The sequence below is a fragment of the Carlito syrichta genome, unplaced genomic scaffold (genome assembly GCF_000164805.1).
Source record: "Carlito syrichta isolate Samal-C Ts95f unplaced genomic scaffold, Tarsius_syrichta-2.0.1 Scaffold316459, whole genome shotgun sequence".
In the NCBI taxonomy this organism is placed as follows: Eukaryota; Metazoa; Chordata; class Mammalia; order Primates; family Tarsiidae; genus Carlito; species Carlito syrichta.
The window spans coordinates 249,407-258,256 of NW_007260555.1; positions in this window are offsets into that span (position 1 = coordinate 249,407).

The following is an 8,850-nucleotide window of genomic DNA, read 5'->3' on the forward strand; positions in this document are numbered from 1 at the left end:
AAAAAATAATTTTCAGAACTATTGGTAACTGAAAAAGTTAGTGTCTTTCTATATATAGCTGAAAAAAAGAAAAGTCACAAAATGAATATTTCTTATAAAAGAAATTATAAGATAACAATAAATCCTAAAAGAACCTAATATGTATAACAAAAGCTCTAAAGTCAACAGGATTATATTTTTTAAATGTCTGACATATTTTCTGCATATAATATTTATCTTTTATGCTTTATCTCCTTTATTTTAAATTACTATTATTCAATGAAGGAGAAGGGAAACATAGAATGATCTTTATTAAACAAATCACAGTATTATTTGCAGTAAAGATTATCAAAGTCATTTTTCCTCTCGGTGCTGCTATGAAGAAAAGTACAGTTTAATTCTACTTTGTTTTCCAGGACACAGTTATTAAAAAGAAGGTCCTGGGTGAACTTTTATCCCACAAATATTCCAAAATAATTTTGGAAATGTAAGCTAAACCAATTTACCATATTCAAACCTGTATTAAAAGATATTTTAAAGGAAATTCTTCAGGCTTGAGTGAAGTGATACCAGATAGTAACTTGAAACTATACAAGGGAGTAAAGATCACTGGAGATAGGCAATATGTAATTTTTTAAAAATTTGTTTTATTTCATCTTAATTTTCTTAAAGAACAGTTGTCTGCTTAAAGCACTAATAATAACAAATTGTGAAGTTTGCAGCATAAGCAGAGGCAAATATATAACAAAATCCTTCTTCATGAGTGGGATTAATACTCTCATAAAATAGGCCTGAGACAGCCCTTTTGCATTTCTGCCCTGTGGGAACACATAGAAGTTGCCATCTCTAAGGAAGCAGATCCTCATTAGACATCGGATTTGCCAGTGTCTTGATATTGGGCTTGCTACCCTTCAGAACTATGAGCAATAAATTTTTGTTTATAAATTCCCCAGTCTAAGATATTTTATTATAGCAGCTCAAATGAACTAAGACAATCCATATTCAAAAAATTGAATTTATAATTAAATATCTTCTCACAACAAAAACTTTAGGCACACATTACATCTCCGGTGAATTCTTTCAGATATTTAAGAAATAAAAATACTGATATTATATAGTCTTTTAGAAAGTAGAGAACGGAGAATCACTTTTCAACTCATGAAGACAACAAAATTCCAAATCTAAAAACACACAAGACCATTGCCAAAAAATAAAAGATAGTCCCTCATCAGTAATGCTCGTTTATAGGGTTGTAAATGTTTTTCAAAAAATCAACAAAGCAAATACAGAAATGAAAGATTAGACATTCAAATATCAATGCAATTCACAAGACTAACAAATGATATAATCATTTTACACTTTTTATTAAATTTTATACATTATTATAAAATTCAACGTGTTCAAAGCAAAATAAAGTACTAGAAACTCAAATAACTAGAATATCCTCAGTGTGATAAAGACCAAATAGGAAAACTTATAGTTCACATCACACTTAATGCTGGATGACTGAATGCATTTTACATTTAAGATAGAAAACAAGGCCAAAATGTTCACTACCATCATATGCATTCTGTCTTGTACTATAGAGCCTAGTTAATGTGAAAAGGCAGGTTAAAAAAAAAAAAAACCAAACCTAGAAACGGCATAAGAAGAGTATAAGATAAAAGATACAAGTTTGAAATGGTATAAGAAAACCATCTCTGTTCACAAATGGCTTATTTAATATCTAAAAAAAACCCTCAAGAGATATAATAAGCATATTGTCAAGGTCAGATAAAATATTTTAGTACAAGAAAATCCATTGCATTTGTATGCAGTAGTAACAATAACTGTACATTAAAATTTTAATGCCGGCCAGGCTTGGTGGCTCAGCCTCTAATCCCAGCACTTTGGGAGGCCACAGGTGAGTGGACTGCCTGAGTCCATGGGTTCAAGACCCACCTGGGCAACTTGGCGAGACCTCGTCTCTACAATAAATCAAAAAAAAAAAAATTAGCCAGGTGTGGTAGCACGCATCTGTAGTTCCAGCTACTTGGAAGGCTCAGGCGGAAGGATCGCCAGAGCCTAGCAGATCAAGGATGCAATGGCTGGGAGTGTGACACTGCACTCCAGTCTGGGTGACAGAGTGACACTCCTACTCAAAAAAAAAAATCAATGCCATATTTAGTAGCATCAGATACATGAAACTATGAAATATATGGAGAAAAATTAATATGTGCAAGAACTGTACTTTAAACAACAAAGTTTTAGAGAGATAAATTTTTAAAAGTCATCTAAATCAAAAGATGTGCCATGCTTATAATGGAAAATTCAATATTATTATGAAATCTGTGAGGCGCTAAATTGTGCACCTTCACCCCCAAATCCATATGTGGAAGCCCTAACTCCCAAGTTTTTAGAATTTGACTATATTTGAAGACAGAGTCTTTAAAATGGTGATTAAATTTAAATAAGGTCATTAAGGTGGGCACTAATCCAATTTGACTGGTGTCCTGATAAGAGAAAATTTGAACATGCAGAAAAATACTAGGAGTGTGTGTGTATAGAGAAAAGATCATTTGTGGACACAACAGCAAGGCAGCCATCTGCAATTCAAGGAGAGAGGTCTCAGGGGAAACCAAATTTGCAGTCACCTTTATCTTGGATGTCTAACCTGTGGAAAAGAAATATCTGTTGCTTAAGGTACCCAGTCTATGATGCTATCTTATGGAAGTCCTATCAAACTAATACAATATCAATTCACTCAAAATTGATAAATTGTAATCCTAGTCAAAATCCAAGTCAACTTTCTTGAAGGCTTCTGTGGTGCCCCAGTGCCTTTTCTATGGGTCATCTAGTACCTGCAAGTCCCAGGGTGACAGAGGTTGTGGCAGAGCCACTTGGGTCTCCTGGGGAGTAGAACGCTGAGCAGTGGAGATGGGACCAGAGCTCGGTGGGCAGCCACTGGAAACAAAGGTCCTACCAGATTTGGAAAGCCACCCTGTCCTTGTCCACTTATGCCTCTCTGGGCAGTTCTCACTCCAGAACCGTTGATTGGATACGGCTACAGGTCCCACTCTTCCAGGCCCTGAATGACATGAGATGCATTCAAATTGGGGCTGACTGAGGCCATAAGGGCAGGTGTCATGCAGCATTTTCAAGCAGGAAGTTCGACTGCACTGGACCCTGGCACTGCCTGGAAGACTTTTGCATTTAATTTTGTATATATTAGATCAATTTATGAATAATATATAATTATAGTACATATGTAAGTTATTCACAAATGGAAAAATATAATTGCAATCATGTTGATGTTAGATTTTGTAAACTTCCCAGTCTCTGTTTTTTTAGGAGGCAGCCTGAACTGTGAAAATGGAGGCAATCCTCTCAGGTAGCAGTCTCCAATAAGATAAAAATATGAACCATATGTATCATTTAAAATGTACCAGAAGACACATAAAAGAAAGAGGAAACAACTAAAATAGATTGCAATAATTTACTTAACCAAATATAGTCAATATATTATTTTAATATGTAATCAATATTAATATTTACTCTGTAACCAATCCAAAAGATTGAGTCTTTGGTGAGCAGTGGTCATGCCATTGCACTTCAGCCTAGGTGACAGATTGAGACCTCATTTTAAAAACATTTTTTTTAAAAAAAAAGAATAGTTCCAGTCTGGGCAATTTGGCAAGACCTCGTCTCTACAATAAATCAAAAAATTAGCTGGGCATGGTGACATGCATCTGCGATTCCAGTCACTTGGAAGACTGAGGCAGAAGAATTACCTGAGTTCAGCAGGTCGAGGCTGTGGTGGTCGTGAGAGTGCCACAGCGCTCCAAAATGGGTGACAGAGTAAGACTCTGACTCAAAATAAAGTAAAATAAAAGAAAAAGAAAAAAGAAAGTTAATAAAACCACAGCTATATACACCAGCATAGATGAATTTCACCAACCTAATTTTGAGCAAAAGAAGCCAAGCACAAAAACATGCATACTGCATGGCTCCATTTACACAAAGTGAAAACACAGCCAAAAGTAATCAATGGTATTAGATACCAGGATTATTTTTATGTTTGAAGGGGAAAGAAAAAAGTGTTTGAGAAAGCACCTGGAAGGGGGATTCCAGAGTTCTGTCAGTATTCTAGTTCTTGACATGTGTGATGGTCACAAATGTGCATTTTGTGATAAATCAGTGTAACCTATATATTTTAAAGAAAAGAACTTTTCTTTGTGATATTTTACAATACAGAAAAATACAATTTTTTTTTTTTTACATATGAATGTCTTCAAGAAGTCCTAGCTTGAAATGGTGAGTTCTGACAAGTTGTGGTGCCAGGAGGGAGGTACAAGGATCTGCCATAAATAACCCAGCATCTCTCCCCTGTAGAAATGAGATCATGTAACTTTTGTCTATTATTTTATGTGGTGAATTGATATTTTCAAATATTAAATCAACCTGTGACAAACTCTAAAAAAAGAAATTGATATGCAAATTGTAAATTTTTTTAGGAATACGAAAGGACCTAAAATAATTAAAACATACGAAAGAAATCATAAAGATGTAGAACTCATACTAATATCAAGACATTATAAAACTACAATAATCATGGGCGTATACTGTTGGCAAAATGATGAACACAGGAATCAACTGAAATGAGCAGATGCACACTTATAGTCAACTGATTTTTTTTAATAAAAGCACCAAAGCTGTTCAATGGTGCTGAAAACTACTCCCCCACACACACACACTTGCGCACACACAGGCACACACAAACCTTCTCTAAACTCACACTGTACCCAGAAATCATTTCAACATGGATCACAGACCTAATACAAATGCAAAAATAGTAAACATTCCAAAAAAATACACAAGAAAACTTTTTCTATGAGTAGACATATGAGTCCTTAGATAGGACACAGAAAGTTATAATACCATAAGTTCAAAAAATTATAAATGATACTTCATTAAAATTAAAAACTTGTACAAACTGGAAACACTGCTAATGAAATTAATACCTAAGCCACACCTTAAGCTGGTATGTTTGCAGTATCTATATCTACACATGACGTGCAGGGCATTTATATGTTAATAAAATGATAAACTTCTAGTTAAAATTGAGGAAAACGGCAGAAAAGATAATTTGCTAAATAAGAGATTACAATGATCAATAAACACCTAAAAATTGTTAAGCATCATTAGTTGCAAATGCAAACAAAAACATTAACATATTATTACACCTCCTTTAGAATGGCTCCATTTAAAAAATATTCATAGCCAGGCTCGGTGGCTCAGCCTGTAATCCCATGCTTTTGGGAGGCTGAGGTGAGTGGATTGCCTTAGCCCGCGGGTTCGAGACCTGCCTGGGCAACTTGGTGAGACCTCATCTCTACAGTAAATCAAAAAATCAGCCGGGTGTGGTAGCGCATGCCTGTAATACCAGCTACTTGGAAGGCTGAGGCGGAAGGATCGCCGGAGCCCAGCAGGTCAAGGCTGTGGTGGCCAGGAGCGGCCACTGCACTCCAGTCTGGGCGACAGAGTGAGACTCCAACTCAAAAAAAAAAAAAATATTCATGATATCAGATGTTGGCAAGGATGTGAGGCAACAGGAGCATAAGTACTGTCCCATGGGAGTATAAAATGGATCAACTCTTTTGGAAAACTTTTTTGGCAATTTCTTATAAATTTCAACCTACCTTTATCCTGAGCCCCAGCTATTTATCTCTAAGATATTTATCAGAGAGGAATAAATGGAAATTCATAGAAATAATTACATTAAAATGCTCACTGTAGCTTTATTTATAATAACCTCAAACTGAAATAAACTCAAATGTTCATCAGTAGATAAACTGTGATATATTTACATTATAGGGATCTATCTCTTCAGCAATTGAAAGTAACAAACATGGATACATATCAAAAATTTTATACCAAACAAAAGTCAGACATAACACCTGATTCTGGCTTTGGCATAATACCTGATGACTTCAGTTTAAGCACAGAAAAACTAACCTATAGTGATGGATTAACTCTGTCACCATCAATAAAATGGCTGTCTCTGGAAGGAGGAGGTAGGGATTAATAGATGTGGAGCAGCAGGGAAATATCTGGGGTGACAGAACTCTTCATAGAAGTGTGGGTTACTTGGGTATAAGCATTCCTCAAACCACATTAAGCTGCTTATTTTAATCTGTACATTTCAGTATCTATAAATCATATCTCAATTGTATAAAGTCGACTTAACAACTTAAGTTGATTTGTATAACTTACAATATTGATCACCAAATAGAAAATACTTAAAGAATTTCATGTTATCAAGTCCTCCTTAAATTAGTTTTCAAGAAAAAGGCAACACATCAATGACCAAAAAAAAGGCAACACATCAATATCAAAAAGGAAAAAAAAAAGAAAAAGAAAGAAATCTGTGACAAAACATCAAAATAAAAGTATGTACTCACCACGTTTTCATTCATCTACCCGAATATACACAGACAACTTAATTTAATTTTTTTTTTTAATTTATTGTAGAGATGCGGTCTCGCTAAGTTGCCCAGGCTGGTCTCAAACCCACGGGTTCAGGCTGTCCTCTTACTTTGGCCTTCCAAAGTGCTGGGACTAATAGGCATGAGCCACAGTGCCCAGCCATTTATTTAATGTTTGAGTGTTTGAATATGTACTATTTAGATGTCTGAAAATATAATATCCTTTGCATTATTTAGCCTATATTTTGTTTTATATTTCATGCTTTAAAGCAGCAAATATTTTCTTTAAAGGGCCATGAAATGGTTATGTTAGACTTTGAGGACCATATAGTCTTTGTCACAATTACTCAGCCCTACTGTTGTAATACAAATGCAGCCATAGATAATATTTCAATGATGATCCTTGCTGTGTTCCAATAAAAACTTTATTTGCAAAAATAAAAATAAGATGACAGACCAGACTTGGGCTGGGAAGCCATGATTCGTATCTCTTGCTTCAGATAATGTAGAGTTATAAGCTGTAACATGTTATTTTATACTATGCTCCACTATACATTTCCCTGGCACACTTGTTTTGAGAAATAAATGATTAATACAACTATGGAAACAATTATTATTTTACATGTGTTCTGGGAAAAGTATATTTGAAAGGAACTTATATAAATACTTAGTAGCTGATTCCATAGGACAAGGTTATGCACCAATTGCATAGAGAGTTGAATAAATACTACATTATAAAGAAAACTTTAGGAAAGGACAACTGTCCACAAAAGCTCAGTGCACAATATCCTTAAATATATTTGAGTATCATTTGTGTTACATGGAATAACAGATTTTCAGTCTGATGTTAGGGCAGAAAAATACAAATATTTTACTGATTCCAATTTTTAATAATACAAAAAATTCTAAACATTCCTTATTGTCACATTCTTAGAACATGCAATTTCCTTTCTTCTCCATGGTAATTGTTTGTATGGAGATTTGAAATACCAGTGAGGTCTTCTCTCTTTTTTTCATTGTTCTCACATTGCCATGCAAATTTTTGAAGGATCATGCAGTTCCAAAAAAATACACTGCAATTATTTGCTTCTCATGTTTCTTAAAGCCTGGCAATCTTCATCAGTCTTGCAAATCTCTTAAAACATTCAAATTCCACATGTAGTTTCAGCACAAAAGATGACTTGTGCACATTGGGCCATTACTCACAGACATCTGTATAGTAAAAAATAATAATGACAGTGAAAAACATGCAATTATGACATCCAGGATATAGGAAACTTGAGCTTCCTGGGTGCAAAAAAATTGGAAGCTGAGTACTATCCCATGTCTCTATTTCCCCAACTTTCAAATTTGGTCAGTTCACATCTGTGCTTGCAGTCAGTGAGAATGAGATTGCTGAAAATGTGGAAGACTCTCCTCTCTTCGTTTGTATGATTCATTCTATCACATGTTTTTCTCTATTAATCATAGGTTAAAATTCTCCTTCATCAGCTATGGATAATATTCCATTTCTGAAGTGATTTTTTGCATTATAATTCTTTTGTATTCCAATGTGGTAGATGATTACAATTGTGAGTAGTTCTAGTTATAGGTGTCTACTCAGATACACAGAAATCTAATGCATATCTAAATGTAGAATACCTATCTTAAAAAAGACAAATTACCATGTCATATACTTAATACCTCTCTCATCATTTGCAGCCACAGTTCTCCTTCCCTTTAAAAAACAAAGAAAAAAAGCTATAGATTCCAGAAATTGTTGATCCAGCAAATGTTGCATTTCTGTAAAATGCCATTTCAGCAGGACTAAAATCTATATGTTCAATGAGTTTGGTCTTCAATGATTTGAAATTTATTTACATAATACTTTTAGAATATTAGGACTTTTACAGATTTGAGGGGGGAAAAGAATAGCATGATGTCCTCATATTTTGCTAAGGCAATAATAAGATGGTAAAAATTCACTGGCTGAATTTATACCAATAAATCTAAATGAGAATATCAAAGGTGTTTTTACATTTATGATTAAAGAATCTTAATTATTTAAAAATGTTTAATGTACAAGTCTTAGAAATAAGGATAAATCTTTTATATTCAGAAATAGAAGTCTCATTTTTTTCTCTCATTTTCATGGCTAACTTCTTAAACAGATATACTTTTTTTTTTTTTCCTAACATGAAATTCATGATACGTTCTCCCCTACCTTGGAGAGGTGAATCTTCTCTCTCTCTCATTCTCTAGTTTACTTTCCAGTCATTACTTTTTTAAACTCTGGTGTGTCCACAAGGCTCTTTGAACTATGGCTGCTATGTTTCCCACATTTGGCTACCTCCCCTATCTTGGGGAGGTGAATCTTCTCTCTCTCGCTCGCTCTCTCTCTCTCTCTCTCTCTCTCTCTAATTTACTT